A 16,179-nucleotide genomic window follows, 5' to 3' on the forward strand; every position below is an offset into this window, starting at 1 on the left:
TACTTCTGAATCAAGTACTAAATGCCATATTGCAATAGGCAGGTATTTGCGGGGCGGGGAAGTGGCAGGGTGGGGGGGGGATGAGTTCGGTGTTATTATTCTTTGTACTAACAAATCCTGTTTTGTAACTGTCCTGAAGATAATGCTTCCATTGTTAGCTAAAAGCTTTCAAACAGTGAGCAACGCAGAACTGCAAAAGAAGCAGAAAAAAAAAAAAAAAAAAAAAAAAAAGGAGGAGGAGAGGGGGAGGAAAAAAAAGCAACCCTCTGGTCTTTATTGTTTCCTTTGCAAGGGTCCTCACTCGAATGTCTGCGCTGTAATAGGGAGGTTTTTCTTATGTGGAAATTGAATCGTCTCTTCATTGATATTAATAGCACACTAGAGATGTTAGCCATGATGCAGAGTACCAGAGCTGTGGAGTAGGAAACCTGATATTGCAGGGGGAAAAAATGACAGTCCTGTTGCTCCTCAGTGTGGGAGACATCCCTCCCCGAGAGTGGAGTTTGCATAATGGCATCCTGCCTCAACTATTTACTTATAGGTATTTTAATCTCGGGCTCTTTCTTTTAGTACAGGCGTAATTACTGTCGCTCGCTCCTGCACTTATTAACTGCGCAGCTCGGTTTCTGATTCCGTCTGGACAAATTAGTTTTAAAAATGACTTTGGAGAGAATCCGTGTGGTGTGCCTGCACAATGTACACAGTGTATACGTAATGTGTGCTGGGTTGGGAGAGCGTCGGGGTCCGACGGGAGGGAATTGGCATCAGAAATTAAAGAAAAGACGACAAAGGGCACGTCTTGGAGGCTGAGGGTTGAAGCACAGACAGCGCTTGGAGAAATGTGGAAAATGTGCGGCGAGGCCAGGAGTAGTAGTTTTGGTTCCCAATTAACTATTTCCTTCGTTTGAGTAACTCCTCTCAAACAGAAGAGTGTGCTGTTCCACCACATGTTGGAAAGTGTGAGAATCTGAATAAAATTTCATCAACCTTATTAAAATATGTAGGGACTTTGGTCTTCTTGGGTACGAATCAGCCTACAGACTCAGAGGCATTTATTAACAATAAGACTGCTGAGGTTTTTTAATAACAAAATTACAAATACCGTGTCTAATTGTAAGTGTATTACTTTTATGCACCAGTTAAAAAAAAAAAACAACTTTTTATGAGGAAAAGTACCTCAGTCAAAGCACCTCGTGTGATTAGTGCTATTGTATTCTTAAATTTTGATTGATAGAGATAATAGTTTTCACTTAAAAATACAGACAGGTACTTTAACTTTCCATGACAATAGCTATTTGCATTTCTTTTATCTTTTTGTTTAACATTTGTGGGGGTTGGGACGGATTTGATTATTAACTCTTATTGCACACCGAGGTAAATGCTAAAACAAAGCTTTTGTTAAAGCTTCAAAAGGTAAAACAGCAAATATTGTTTTTAGGCTTCAATATTTAAAGGCTGTTAAAGGATACCTCGAAAATATTTTCACATGACCACGACCAGGAGTGTCACTCGCCTGCCAGGTAAGGGACGGGACAGGGGTGGCGGGGGGGGGCTGTGGCTGGGAAGTGCCCCCGAGCAGCGCCGGGGTCACGGCATAGGGGCGGAAATCTGTCCCCTTGCTCTGTGTGCGTGTGTGGAAAGTGGCGTTCTGGGGAAGCGCCAGCCTTGCCCGAGGCCCCGGGGTGGGTCCCGGCCGGGCAGCGGCGGGGCCAGCGCTGCGGGACTGGCCCCGCTGCCCGCAGCCACGGCAGTCCCGCGGCCGCCGCTCGGAGCGGGCATCCCTCCGCTGCTGCCACCGGGAGAGGTCGAGTTTCAGGAGGAGAGTTGTAGCACAGGCATAAAATGGTTAAGGCTGGCACTGAGGCACGGGGAGTTATTTTAAGAAACGGGGAAGATCTGGCGATACGAGCCAGGCGGCGGCGTTTGATGGCTGGCTCTGGCTCCGGGAGATGGTGGCCCCTGGCTCGGGGAGGTGGGATCTGGCTGAGGGAGATGGGATCTGGCTCGGGGATGGCCTCTCCTCACCTGACAGGCTGGGTGGCTCCTGGGAGTGCGTTCCCTTCACCTGGGATGGATTCGGTGAGGGCCAGCGCTGTCACACATGAGAGGCAAACAAGCAATCCATCAGTCAGAGATGCAGGACTGAGCGATCGCGGTGCAGATCCCGTGTTGGAAGCGAGCTGTTCCCAACTTGCCTGCGAACTGCACCCTTGTGTTCCCTGTAAGAGCTGTTAAAAAGCGGGGGAGGAATGGATCGTGATTAGTTTTGTAGATTTGGCTTACACCGAGTTATTCTTTTCCAAGGTTACGGTGGACTTGAAAGGTAATGTTATTTTAAAAGAGCAAATGTGCTGTGCATAGCTTTGTCCTCGTGCTGCTATTTATTTTTATTTTATTTTATTTCTGTTTGGAATAAATAATAAGCACCAGCCAGAGATTCTGAACAGCCTGCTAATGACTGAAAATGAAAATACAGTATGATTTGCTCCCTCCTTCCACTGAGAAGCAGCAAGGTAGCGAATTGAGATCCCTGTGTTTTGGCCTGTACCAAATCCACTTCCCCCTCTTCAAAGCGAAGTGGAAGAAGTGCACTTAGTCTCTCACAGTTTTACTGTTCACCTGCATTTCACTTTCTGGAGAGGTGGTAATGACTCCTGGTATAGAAAATCTCCTGTGCCATGCCTCTTGAGATTTAATATATGCTGCACAATAAAAGGTGGCCACCTTGATGGTGGTCAGAAAACAAATTTCTCTCTCAGATTATTTGAAGTATTTAGTCTAATATATTTTTTTTCAGGTATCTAGATAGCTCTTTAAAAATAAAATAGGTACAACAAAACTGAAGAGACTACTACTGACCGTCCTCAAAGCCGTTCTACACGTGATTTGTATGTTAGTGCAAGTAACCCAGCTGAGTGCACTGGGTGAGGAAAGTAACCTGAGTGCAGGACTGGCCCACGAGTCTCCCTGGTATCAGATGTTGTTCTCCACAATCAGTGTGCATCCTGTATTTTCAGAATTAGTGAAATACTAAATAAAAAAACATTTATTTTTTTCTCTTAGAAATGTACAGTTGATAAAATCACAGAGTGTGTCTTTTCCTGCATAGGACAAGAAAATAATGATTATGAGAATAGTAAGACATATTTCATATTTCAGCCTGTGTGCAGTTGAATGTGACTCGGAGTTTTGAGGGGAAAGAACAGCTGTATTAGGTGGTTACAGTTCACTGTATTTAGAAGAAATTACTGCACAGAAGTGCTTATTTTGGTGATCAGGTTTTGGTATTTTAAAACTTTCAGGAAGCTTTTTAGTAAATATTTTAATCAGACACATTAAATACATTTCAGCTGGTCTTATATAAGAAAAATAAATCAAAATCTAATTTCAAAACCAATTTTTTCTTGTGCTATCAGGCACATGTGTCTGTTTTATCTTTTTTTTTCTTTCTTTCTTTCTTTTTTTTTTTTTTTAATAAAAGTGTGCTTTCTAGGTAGTGAAGGGGAGATTCCTTTCCTGCTTTAGGTTTCTTATAATAAATTGTAGGCTTCTCAGGGCTGGGACACTGACAAAAAAAATGTACATGTATAATTCTGAGCAGAGGAGCAGCTCAACTGGTGTTCTACTTTCCTGTGTAAAATTACTCAGAGCCAGTTTGTGTGGGATCAAGGTCCTTGTTAATCTATTTTTGGCTATACCCAAGGCTGTTCTCATTTAGATATTAGTAAAAATGTTAAGAGTTTTAAGTAGACTTTCGTTCTGTAGTGGTCTCTGTTTCTGAGTATTCTCTGTGTTATTGGTTAAATTTGGCTTTGCTGTGATCTCTGAGTTGGGGCTCCATCCTACAGCCTCCCTGGAATGACCTCGCTGCCCTGAAGGAGGAGCTCACTAAATCAAATAAATGTGGGATCAGAAAAGTGACAAGGTCCAGCCCAACAGCAGGTGTAATGGCAAAGCCTCTGATCTTTGGCTGGTCCCTTGGTACCTGGTAAATAGGTAGGAGCTGATCCAGCACAGTAGTGGCGCTTTCTGTTGGAAGAGCTTATGGCACTGGTTCAGGTCATGTTCTTGTTAAGATTATTGTTGTCTTTCCAAAATCCTGCCAAAAACGCTGTTTTAAAAAGTATCTTTATATCCAATATATGTTACAATTACCTATCTCACTGGTGGGTAAACTGAGGCACGTGGTGAACAAACCTGACATTTTCAGGAATATCAGGTAAAATCTGTGCAGGGCACAGAGGTTTGCATGGACTGTTCCTCGTGTGCGGGATCAGTTGAACCGTGGAGGTAGCGTTGAGGGTACTTGGAGACCTTCTCTCTGCTCGTGAGGCAGAGGACCACTGCTGCTTGCTTGCAAAGTGGATTTTTGTTTGTGGTTTGGTTTTCTATTTTAATCATCTCCTTGGGGGGAAAATATGAGTGTAGCGAAATGTCTTGCTTTGGTAGGATGGGATTTTTTCTTTGTTTGCTCCACACACACACAGTGTTGATGGTACTTTGTGTTTATCTTAAAGACAGCATGATGGAAGGAATGTATGTTGCCTACATCAATTCGCTCACCCGTATAAACATTTTCAGGAGGAAAGGCTGTATTTGTGTTTCTACGTTTTGAGATACTCAACTTTTGGACTATTAATGAGAAATTTTCACAGGTGGGAACAGCTGTTTCTGCTGCTCATTTTAACTTTAATGGTAGATTATCCATATTTTTGAAAGCCAGGTAACATATAGTAGGCGTTTGATAACCACAAATTAAAGCAGTCTGGATTTCAATCAGGGAGTAATTTGTGAGGAGAGCTGAGTCCTCCTCAGCCCTCTGTAGACCCTATTGGTCTCCCAGCAGCTGGTTGTTGGGCCGGGTTTCCTTGGAGTGTGTTTGGGTCACGCATGACAAATGTGTTTAGAAAATGATACCTGCCTTTTCCAGCACTGCCCAAAGAGATCCTGAATGCACATTTTATGCAAACGTGTAATTTTCAGCAGCTTCCTTAAAAAGTACATTTTAAGATGGTTCATTTGCTATCGTGAAGACTCAGGGTAGAAATGAAGTCTGCTTGCCAAAATACTGCCAAAATAAGGCTCTGACTGCCAAATACCCAGAAAATTTATAAAACAGATAAATATGAAAAGAGGTTTAAAGTGTCAAACCCAAGATAACCCCTGCAGCAAAGCAGGATAAAAGCCTTTATTGTTGCTAATCTAAGAGCACATCACATGTCAGAGGTCATATATTTTACATAAAAGATGTATTGTTTTACATACTCTCAGGAAGGTGAGCCCTGACCTATTATGATGGAGTAGTGTTATGTCCTTTACAGTGCAGAATCAGGAATGTCTTATATGTGTACCTCAGCAAGGCACAGAGGGCTTCCTATACAGCAAACATGTACAAATTTTGGCCCGTGATGTTCTGGTACTGCATTACAAGAACTGTGAAGAGCTTCTCACTGAAAACATAAAAAATAAAAATGAAATAAAGTGCCAGTGAGCAACAGATAAAACCAATATTCATTTCATCTCAAGGTAACCTTTTTTTCTCCCAGCTAACAATAATCAGGTTTCAATGGTAAAGAAGTAATGCCACATTCTCATTGTGAAAACATTTTTCCTTCCAAAATAAATGGCAAATGAGTTCATATTCTTTTGAAAGAACTTAGTGAAGATTCTGATTTTTCCCAGAGGTTGGTATTTTACTGCTTCAGTAAAAAGCTTCACCTAGTGATGTAAATAGCACAACTTACCATTTGGTGAGTTTCACAAACACCCCCAAAACTCCACATCACTGTGTGAATTTTATGAAATGGAGTTTCACGTAGCTCTGTCTTACACATCCACATGTCACTGACTTTCCGTTTCGTATGAAGTCATCTGTGTCACCAAATTATCGCATGTTTCTTTCTGTCTATATTACATATTACTCTGTACCCCTGTGGCAGAAGACCAACATTTTAGTGAAATTATGTTATAATTTTACTCTGTTAAGGTATTTGGTCAATTGATGTGGAATTAATTCTGAATGCTGTTAGTGGTTTGAGTTAGTAACTTGATCTAAATTAATAAACAAATGTTTTTCTTTTCTCTTGTACCATATGTTGATCCCAATTACATGAACAGAAAGTGGCAGATTGTCATGTTTCTTAAAAGATTACATACTCTTTTGCATAAGAGAGAGTACACAAGATGCAGTAATATACAGGGTAAAAAAAACCTACACGTGCTGTTTTCTCCCTCCTACTTTTTATAAAGATACACTTTAATTATTCCTCCTTTTAATACCCACTGCTCTCACCACCTTGGCATGCTTGGCGTGCTCTTGGTAATGCTTAATGAGAAGATATCCCAAGACAGTAAACAACTTCTTGAATTAGGAAGATGCAGCTAGTTCTAAAATCTCATCTAGGACCGTGTCTCTATGGAAAAGGATGAGAAAAAAGAAAGGATCCAGAAGATAAAATAGCAGCAAGTACAAATGGTCTTAAAATGCCTTAAGTAAGGAGAACCCATGCAGACAATAGTCAGATTTCTGAAACAAAGAACTGAACTCATTTATTATTCAAACTGAAAATAGATTGATAGACATCAAGATTAAGAAAGTTTATGTTAGAGAACAAAGATGTCTCATCTCCATGGGGTTTTTTGCTTCTCTTTTTCTCCTCCCAAAGACCAAGTTGTTTGTGCTGAACTGAAGAACCTCACACTAGCTGGTACTGATAAGCAGCAGTCCTGTGACTTGATTGTTTTTATTAACTCTCTCTGAAAGTCATTCACCATTAAACATGATTAGATTCATTTGTTGCTTTATTTATGTTTGTACTTGCAAATGTGGTGCCAATGAAAATGCTTTGGGTGCTGCTGCTGACACTGACCCAGAGTCACGTGTGTTACCTCCTTTCTCTGCAGGGTAAGAAGAGTGACCTTTTTGGGTGGCTGTAACTGAAGATTGCTTTACAGGAGCAACTGAAGAAGGTAAATACAAATATACTGTTTTTCACACAATTTTTGAAGTATGTCTGAACAAAGGATCTGATCCTGCAAACCCCAGGACCGTACCTTAGTTGCACAAGTAAAGGCTTTTCTGGCAACATGGATAAAGTTTGCAGCATTGGGCTTGGAGCTTTTCAAGTAAATGCTGTGCCTTAAAACCCATATTTTGCCTGGGAAGCTAATGGTTTAGGTGTCCAGTTGCATTTGAGGAGCAAGGCCAAAAAGATGCACATTTTGGCTTTCAGCCATGTTCTGAGAAGGCTGTTTGGTGACTGGGCAAAGCTTCTGTGGGAATGGGAAGACCCTGCTCCAGCTGGTCTTTGAGGCAGCTCCATGGTCCGTGGGTGCTGGGCTGGGAGAAGCAGCAGCACAGGCCGTCGCAAGGTCCCTTACTGAGGCAAATCCCTGGGGAGTGGTCAAGTCAGCTTCAGTGCTACTTCATCCTCGGCTGAGACACTCCTGGATTTACAGCAGCACGTCGAGCAGAGCAGGAGAGCAAAATTTAGCTGTTAATTTGATTGCTTATTATCACTGCAAAAGTTAAAACACATGCTTTTTAGTCTTTTGGAGCACAGCAAAAAGGAAAGAAATATCACTCTCTGCAAAATGATTTTTATTTAAAGCAGCGTGAAAGTCCCTTGCTTCTAAATTAACTCCTTGCCTCTCTTCTGGTCCAAAGTTTCAAGTTGGGAAGAAATATTAACATCACAAAAGTGGTGATTCACAAAATTAACTTGCAGAAGAGAAGAGTAACGCAGATCAGTGTTTGGTACTGAAGGGTGTCATCTGACTGAGGTTCATATGGCTGCTTTATAATCACCTTCTTTCAGAAATTAATAGTCGGTTAAGCACCATAGCAACAAGCAACACTGATGTAAGCGCTGAGCAGTGGCTGCTGTTCGCTGTGATGTCAGTGCTCGTTAGTGCTGTTCTCTTGACCTTGTTTGAATATAAAATGGTGATTTCATTTTAAACTTAGAATTTTACAGAATGACTAAATGCATTGGAGTGAATTAGAGCTATTTTTATTTTTAATTTTATTAAAATGTACTTGAAGGGGGAAAAAATGTCCCTGTTCTCTTCTGTTTTAAATTAAAATAGATCTGAGGACGAAGTGGGATTTTTTTTTTTTTCAGTTCTTTGTTGCCAAAAATATCTATTTAGTTAGGATGAAATTCATAAAGTTCAAGTGAATATTGCAATCCTTGGCCATGCCAGTGGTGTATGTCAGCGATATGATATATGCCTCTCTCCAAGACTTGAATCTTACTGGTTTGTTTTTCATTTATGGTGGAGCCCATGAAGTATTAGATGTATTTCAGCTATTGGAGAAGAAGCAGATCCTGCAGTTTAAGGAGATAGTGGTTCCTTGCTCTGCAGTGTTGTTCCTCCTTTGAGTTTTTGTGAAGAAGGGAAGAATTTGAAATCCCAGGTACATCAGAGGGCCTCAGCATTAATGGGACTCTTGTTCTTAGTTCATGTGTGGCTGTGTCCTATGTGACCCAGGAAAACAAGGAATTTTGGTGGTGTTAAATGCAGAACACTGCCTTTAGACTCACCTGAAGCTTGTAGGCCGTGTCTCCAAAAGCAGATTTGTTTTGTACTACTACCATCAGTGCACCACTCAGGCACACATCCCCTCTATCACTCATCCTTCAGCAGAAAGCAGTTTGGGTGATTCACAGAATATGTCACTGGAAAAGACCATTAGATTTTTCAGTCTGACCTCCTGTGCATCATAGGTTATTGATTCTCCCCCCTGAGTAGAGCTGGTAAGCAGAGTTCAGCCAAACTGTGCTTCCTAGAAGCTGATCCAGGCTCAAGGGGAAGACAGTAAGGACTGGAGAGCCATGGGGCAGCTGTGGTGTGTGCAGGTGGATCTGTGTTCAAGGATATGTTTTCAAACTGCTCAACAAAATTTAAAACTTAATAGAAAACAAGCTGTTCAACGTGTCCTTTAATGTTGGGACTTGTTTCTCAGAGAAGGTTTGGCTCTGTCCTGCTTGTACCACAGTGAGGGGTGCAGTTTTCAACAAAAACCTATTTATTGCAGGATCGGTCTGTAATCTTGCAACATATTTCATAAAATAAAGCCATAATGAATGATATGTGGTCCAAGAAACTGGATGTCAAATTTAAACTGGGCGAGAATTGAAACCGCTGAGATAATAAACCATGAGAATAGGAGATAGTAATGGAAATAGTGATAGAGTCCTAATTAGAGCAGTGCCACTGAAACAGGGAAGGTTAAGGGTTTGGTTGATTGAGTTTGAGCTCAATTGCTTGATAGCTTAATTTCAGGTGAAATCCCATCTCCTGAGTTAGCGGTTAAGCCGCTCAGAGCAGTTGCAGAGCAGGACTCTACTCCTTGAGGAGCAGCTGCGTGGCCCCAGGCGTCCCAGCCCTGCGTGTGAGCCTGGCCTCGGGCATGCGGGGTGGGAGGCAGCTCAGAGCTGGCAAAATAGATTTTTATTCTACATGCTTTGTTTGCTTTCTTTTTTTCCTGTGAGCTCCAAGGAGCTCCGAACAGAAACACAAGTAACAGAACAGATACAGCAAGGGGCTTTGATGGTTAAACCTCCAGAATTAAGATGTTTACATTCTCCCTCTATTTAGCACTGTTAGGCATAATGCCTAATTATATGCCAGTTTTTCCTCAAAGTAAGAGTTCGAAGTGTTTGATTTGGGGAGAAGGGAGGGGAAACGTATTTTTACAGAATTATGGACAATAATTAGTTAGTTTTCCAGGAGCAGTCATTTGTTTAAATGTAGTAAAAGCATTTTCAATAATCAAACAGCATTCAGTGAGCGTTGTAAATCAGGGATAGCTTGCATGCTGAAAAATTAAAAACTACAAAACATGCTACTAAAATTGTACATTATTGATAACAAAAGGCACATGTAGACTTTTAAGATAGCAAAGATAGAATCCTTTAGAAAACCTTTAATGGCAAAAAAATCAACACAAAGGATTTAGCAAAGTTGCACTTAGTTTAAAATTTCAAATCTTAATGCTTGTCAGAGTTAAATGCTGATTAAATATTGATAATAAACCAGAAGCTGCCTGCTGTAACTCAGAGCTGAATGAGATGATCAACAGATAAATCTGTGGGTTTGAGCTTTAACTTTCTTATATAGGTGTATTTTCTCCTCCCTTCCCTTCAAGCTAGGAGAAAAGTTACAAGGACTTTTTCTCCTAAACCCAATACAAAAAATGGACTGTGTAGTTGGTCTATATGAAAAACAAAGTGGACCAAAAAAAAAAAAAAAATTACTTTTTTCCAACTTTGTTCCATTAGGAAGAGAAATGCTTCTCAAACCAGGTTATCAAGTCACTGTCCCATGTCTTTGCTGGCCATTGCAGGCAAAAGTCAAAACCCTGAAACAAACTTTTTCAGACACATTTCTGCTTATGAAGGGCTCACCAGCATGTGCAGTTTCTCCCCAGCACTCTTCCTTGCTGGTCACTTCCAGAAGATGTGCTGGTGATGTCCTTAGTCCTGTTTTTTTGTACTGGCTTGGGTCGCAGGAATGTTTGCACATCAGGCAGTGGGAAGTTGGTAGGATGATATTTTTCTTAGTGAATTTGGCACCTTGACTCTTCCTGCTTTTGACCTAAAGGTCTTACAGCATATTAGAGAGCAGAAACAGCTCCTGTCCCTAGAACATGTGGTGGGCAGCTACTTCTGAAAATGGGTCCTGAATATGGACTGGAATGCACTCACAAGGAAGTCTGGAACAGAACAGACAATCTGGTTCTTGGACATTTTCTCCAGTGTTTGCTCTTCAGTGGGCCCAAATTACATAGAGCTGTACTGGAAGCATTTTGCATGAGTTCTTGTGTCACCCTCAGCAGGAAATAGGGACTGGGGAGACAGATCCCACTGATTCCTACTGCTGCCTTGCTGGTGGAGTGATCAGTGTCTGTCAGGCCTCATCTAAGACTGGGTTTATTTACTTTTGGATTGTTGAGAGAAGTTGTAATATCCTAATTGTTAAGAACTGAGTTACTAGAAGGTCTTAAGGTCAGACCTTTTCTCAAGGTTCAAAGGTACAGTGTGGTGTAAAGTGTTTCTGTAATCATTAGTAACAGAAATTACATTACCTGCATGTTTGGGGGTAAACCCTAAAAAGTTTTTGGGTGGGTCATTGGAAACACAAAGTGTTTGAAGACCTTACCTATTTGAATGAAAAGTTCAGTCCAGAGGTGTGTGAAGCTGTGACTTTTCTGAAGCAATTGGGTCAAGAAGGTGTAGAAAATAGATTAAGACATTTTGGGATAATTTAAGAAGTATCTGAGCAAATCTCATTAACATGGCCCACTAGCTTGCTGTATTGAAGACTTCAAAGATCTGTCAGAGGAGTTCTTTCTGTGCTATTGTCTGCCAGCATTAGCAGTCTCGAGAGAACACATTTCTTTTGTTTTCTTTTGGCCCATTTAGCTTTTCTTCTTTTTCTTCTTAATATTCCTTAATATCTTATAAATCTTCAAGTGGGTTGATAGTAAAATATGTTTCTCTGTTTTAAGATAGTCAGTAGGAGGTTTTGATCCTCTTATCTGATGCTTTTGGACCAAATCTTTCTGGTCTTCATGAAGACTGTTAAAGTGAGCAAGATTTGGCCAGTATTTTGCATAATCTCACAGTGTTTCTCCTATTAGTTTATGTGGATGTTCAGTATGATCCTCAGTGAAATGCAAGTGCTGAGTTGTATGACCTAAATTGCATTCAAAGTACCATCACCCATTCTGAATCCCTGAAGAACATGGAGCACGAGGCTGACACACCTCTAGATTAGCCTCATCTGCACCCCCAGATCAAACAGCTGCAGACATTGAAACAAATGCATGTATTGAAAATGGCCCAACATGTAAAAGCTGTGACTGCAGATTGAGCACCCAAAAAAGGGTGCACTGATGTTTGCCAGTACAGGTACACCAAGGAAACAGCTCATAATACACCATGTGACGCAGGCCATGCAATTTCTGGCCTGGTTCTTCAAAACCAAGCTGGATAATATGTCAGAATGTGCTGCATTTTATCACAGCTTGACTGAGGAAAGAATTGGGAATGGCATAGGCAGGAACAGCATTGGTCTGTTACTGCAGAACCAAGGTATGACCTACAGATAGCCTGAACTCATGCTTGGTCTCAAACACAGAATGTGATGGAAATATCCAGTTTCAAGGTTTCCTGTGGGAGCAGGCAGTGAACTCTGAATTCAGAGCTGTAGTAACACTTTGTGCAAGTTATGCTGCTGGGCCAGTGGATCCAGTGATGTTTTTCACTTGCTGAATAGGCTTGGTGGGCTTCCAAACACACCAGTGCTGTCTGCTGGGGTCTCATGGCCATGCCTGTCTCTCAGCACAAGGGCAAGAGCCACTTGTAGACTTGGAACCTGCCTTTGGAAAACTCACATCGCAGACGGTGCACGTTCCTGTGTTACAAAATCTAGAGATGTGAGAAAATTACTCCAGAAATAGATTCTTATTGCATATTTTATTTGGTCATCTGTAAGGTCACTGCCTATTGCCTTCTCCCACACCAGAAGTATATCTTCCATGATATTTAAGTTATTGTTGTACTGCGATGGCAGCCATGTTTTACAAGTGTTACAAGACCAGTGATGTCAGTGGGCATTATGGGAGGCCACCCTCTTCATCTTGTAGCTCATCTTAGAGCAAGGGTGCTAAAAAGAAAAGAAATAAAGTTATTTTTTGCTCCTGATTGCCTGCCCGTATTTCTCATTGCAACATATGAAAGCATTTTTCACTCAGAAAAATGGCAGGAACTTCAGACACCTCTGAGATGTTTAATTGTTCAGTCTTTCTCCTGGTGCAATCTGTGAATTTTAATTTGTGGCTCTCCCACCTCTGCTGGCCCTATACTTTTCAGTGTGTTTTGCGTAATATTGCTTAATTGCTCAAATGGGTCATTTCTTACTCTGAGCTCACTGTTTATTTTTTTAGTAGGGTAGCACAAACATTTGGACATTTGTAACTAAGACTCTGATGTCATTTCCATTGCAAACCCTTAATATCCACAGTTTATAATATGACTTTTCAGAATAGATTTTTGTTGAAATATGATAATCTCTTTCTTTTTTTAAAGGGTAGAATTGTTAACCCCCCCAAAAAAACCATAAATTGGCATCTTTTGAGTAATAGGTCTGTTTCCTTCTCCTGTCATACCCTTTTTGTTAGTTTTGCTAGCCCCTGTGTTTATCTTTATTAGTTGTAATACAAGTGTTTCATCTAATCCTCTGACTTATTAAGGGTTATTGGATCCCAGCATTGGAAGGAAATGTCTGTGGAAGGGCACAGCATTTCCTGCTCCTGGGGCACTTCCACCAATGGAACAGGGCCACAGAGTTGTGACATTAGTAATTGTCTGTAAAGATCTTAGAAATAGAAAGTGCTACATTTAAAAGCCAACAACAGCATAAATCAATAATATGGGCAATGAGACCATTTCTGGTTTTGGGGGGCTGGGGGACTTTTTAACCCCTTTTTAGTTGGTTTGTGTTTGTTTTATTGCTGTCATCCTCCATTTAAATTTTATTCCAGTAATTGGGAAAGGGAATTTTATTGGGAAAATTTTGCTTCTAAAGAGTTATTGAATGTGAACTGAACGTTATGAAAAACAGCGTTATTGAAAAAGAACAGAAAAATTATCTCTGAAAAAGTGCAAATTCATTTGCATCTTTGTTCCTCTTTAAGATCCAATAGCCAGCAAGAAAAATGTGGTTTTATTGTTTGTTTCCTTTTTTTTTAAGGAGGGAAGGGTGATGGCTTTTGGTGTTACTTGCTTAGAGAGTCCAAGGCTTTGAGCTTAGTTTTGGAGAACGTTAAAATAAGCCCATAGGAGGTCTTGTAAAAGTTGTGAGAAATTGTAAGCATGTCTGCTGAGTCAATTATATGAGACAAATTGCCAGGGTAAGGCTGCAAGGTTCCAAACTTGTTATTTACTCTCTGCTATCTTTAAACCAATTCATTTCTGCCTTTGATTTCACAGCAGATAAATACATGTTTTGGGGGAAAAAAAATACTAATTAGACAAAATATTAGTTAAAACTGAAAGAATTACCTGGATTTTCATTAATGTAATTAAAAGGAGAGTCTGGCCTGTTCTTCTTTGGAATGGCGAATATCTGAGAGAATATAGTTTAAAAATGCAGACTGGCTTTTTTGTTTCTCCTCAATGAGACTCAAGTGCACAAGGCAATTTTTTTTTTAAGATAACTTGAATTTTACTAATAAAGTTACTAGTGTTTAAAAAAATTACACATATTGAATCTCTAAGACTATTCACGATTCTTTCCCGTTTCTTAACTCTGCAATGAGTTTCAGAAAACTGCATGAAGAACAGTGCAGATCGAACATGTGCGTGGTGTAAATCCCATGTGTATAGTGTGTGCGTGCTGAATCTTGCCAAAATTTGTGTCCTGTGTTCATGATCTGCAGGCCAACTGGAGCAATGCTGCTCCGTAAGGTGCCATGGTTAACTCACCTTGAAACACATCCAGGTCAGCTGCCAGATTTTCTAGATACTTGATAAGGTGAAAAAGCCCAGTAAAGTCCTTTTCCTCCTTTGCCAGCATAGTTAGGGTGGAAAGCTCAGAGGAGCTATCCAAAATAGTTTGGTTTACTAGACCTGGCTGTGTTTGAAGCTGATACAGAAGTCCTGCAGTGATTCCTGGGTGGGCAGGGCTGTGCTGTAGTGCTGTGCTACATCCTCCTGCATCCCAGTGTCACTTGTACTCCGTCACTGGAGGAACCAGAAGCTCTGCCAGAAGCTGCCAGTTGCCCTCTTAGGAAGAGAGTAGGGCTGTACCAGCTGTATGATGAGATACCACGTATCTGCAGGGGGTAGGTCCTGTGGAGTATCTCCACAGGTGGCTGGGGCTGTAGCTGTCCCACATCTCCTGCTCCCCTGCTGCTGCCATTGCAGGACAGCACATAGTTGGCCAGGTGTGAAGTCCCCCAAGAGCAAGTGTGACCATGCCCACCTGCAGAGAGGACTGGCTCCCAAAAGAAGGAGCACGGAGTTAGAGGTGTTCACTGTGAAGCACAACAGTGGGTGGGCTGCTGATGCTGTGGGAGGAGGTTGTGCGGGAGCCTGTGATGTGTAAGAGAAAACATCAGTGGGACAGTAAGTTCTTCCCCCAGGAGGAGGGAAGGGAAAAGGTCCCAACAAGCTTTGTGGACATTTGAGGAGACCTCTTTAAAAACAACTGTAAAGAGACTCATCCTCTGACATTGACATCCTGTCTGGTCACCGCCCATGAAGAGTGATCTGTGGCATCATCTGGGCAAGACCTTAGAGTACCTCTGCAGGAGAACTAGAGTTTGTCATAGTTTTGTATTGGGTTTCCCTCAGCGTGTAACTGGATGCATTAACAGTGACATGATCCCGGTGTGACCTGGACTTTAATGGGTTTGAACTTGGAACTGTTCAAACATTAAGAAAAAGCCCTTGCTCCCTGCATGTATTCAGCAGCTGCTTTTTATATGCAGAACCCAGAGCTGCAAAGGTTCACTGGTGGTGCATTTTCAACTTTCAGATGAAAAGGACTAAATAACTGCCAAAAAAACCAGGCTATTTCTCTCCCGATGCAGATGTGTGACTGCTAGGACATGCATACATCAAAAAGACAATGTGCCTCTGAGCAGTTAAAAACCTACTGCTTTGTTTTGTTTTGCTTGGGGCAAACAAAATGTCAACCCCCTCAATCTTGGGAGAGGGTTTTCGCTGTTAATGTGTCCTTTGCACAGAGCTTGAGCCCACGAGACAGGATTTGGGGTTTGTTTCCTACCCTTGCAGCTGACTCACTCCATGGCATGGGGACTGTTTGTTCTGGACAAAGCTTTCTTGGGATTTTTTTTTGACTTTGCACACTGCCAGCTGTGCATGATGTACCATCCAGAATATGCTCTTTATCCTATGTCAGACCTTAACTGTGGCAACAAGGCGGTGATTTGATTTTCCTGTCTGCAACAAGAGCCAGATTTGCCCCTTGCCCTCCAGAGGGACATTGCAGGTTATGTTATCTGGCTGCTGTGTGCTCAGGCAGCTCAGAAAGGTACAAATTGTTCCTTTCAAAAAAAAAACCACCAAACCTGAAGCAAAATCTCCCCCCAAAACCCAGCAACAAACCCTGCAAGGCCTATTTTTTTTCAGTTTTGAAAGGTGT

At 41.4% G+C, this 16,179-nt stretch overlaps 1 protein-coding gene across 14 annotated transcripts in view; it reads left to right on the forward strand.

Annotated features, from left to right (window-relative positions):
• The window catches only part of FOXP1 (forkhead box P1), a 383,585-nt gene that overhangs the window by 155,590 nt on the left and 211,816 nt on the right, over positions 1-16,179 (forward strand). For 12 of the 14 annotated variants that reach the window (XM_048315184.1, XM_048315182.1, XM_048315183.1 and 9 more), the window contains one exon: positions 6,904-6,969. The gene's annotated coding sequence lies outside the window, so the exon portion shown is untranslated. Of the gene's footprint in view, positions 1-1,434; positions 1,521-6,903; positions 6,970-16,179 lie in introns of those variants that run through there. The other 2 variants (XM_048315185.1, XM_048315187.1) reach the window with 2 other exon arrangements.

This window comes from Corvus hawaiiensis, chromosome 11 (genome assembly GCF_020740725.1).
Source record: "Corvus hawaiiensis isolate bCorHaw1 chromosome 11, bCorHaw1.pri.cur, whole genome shotgun sequence".
NCBI classification, from domain to species: Eukaryota; Metazoa; Chordata; class Aves; order Passeriformes; family Corvidae; genus Corvus; species Corvus hawaiiensis.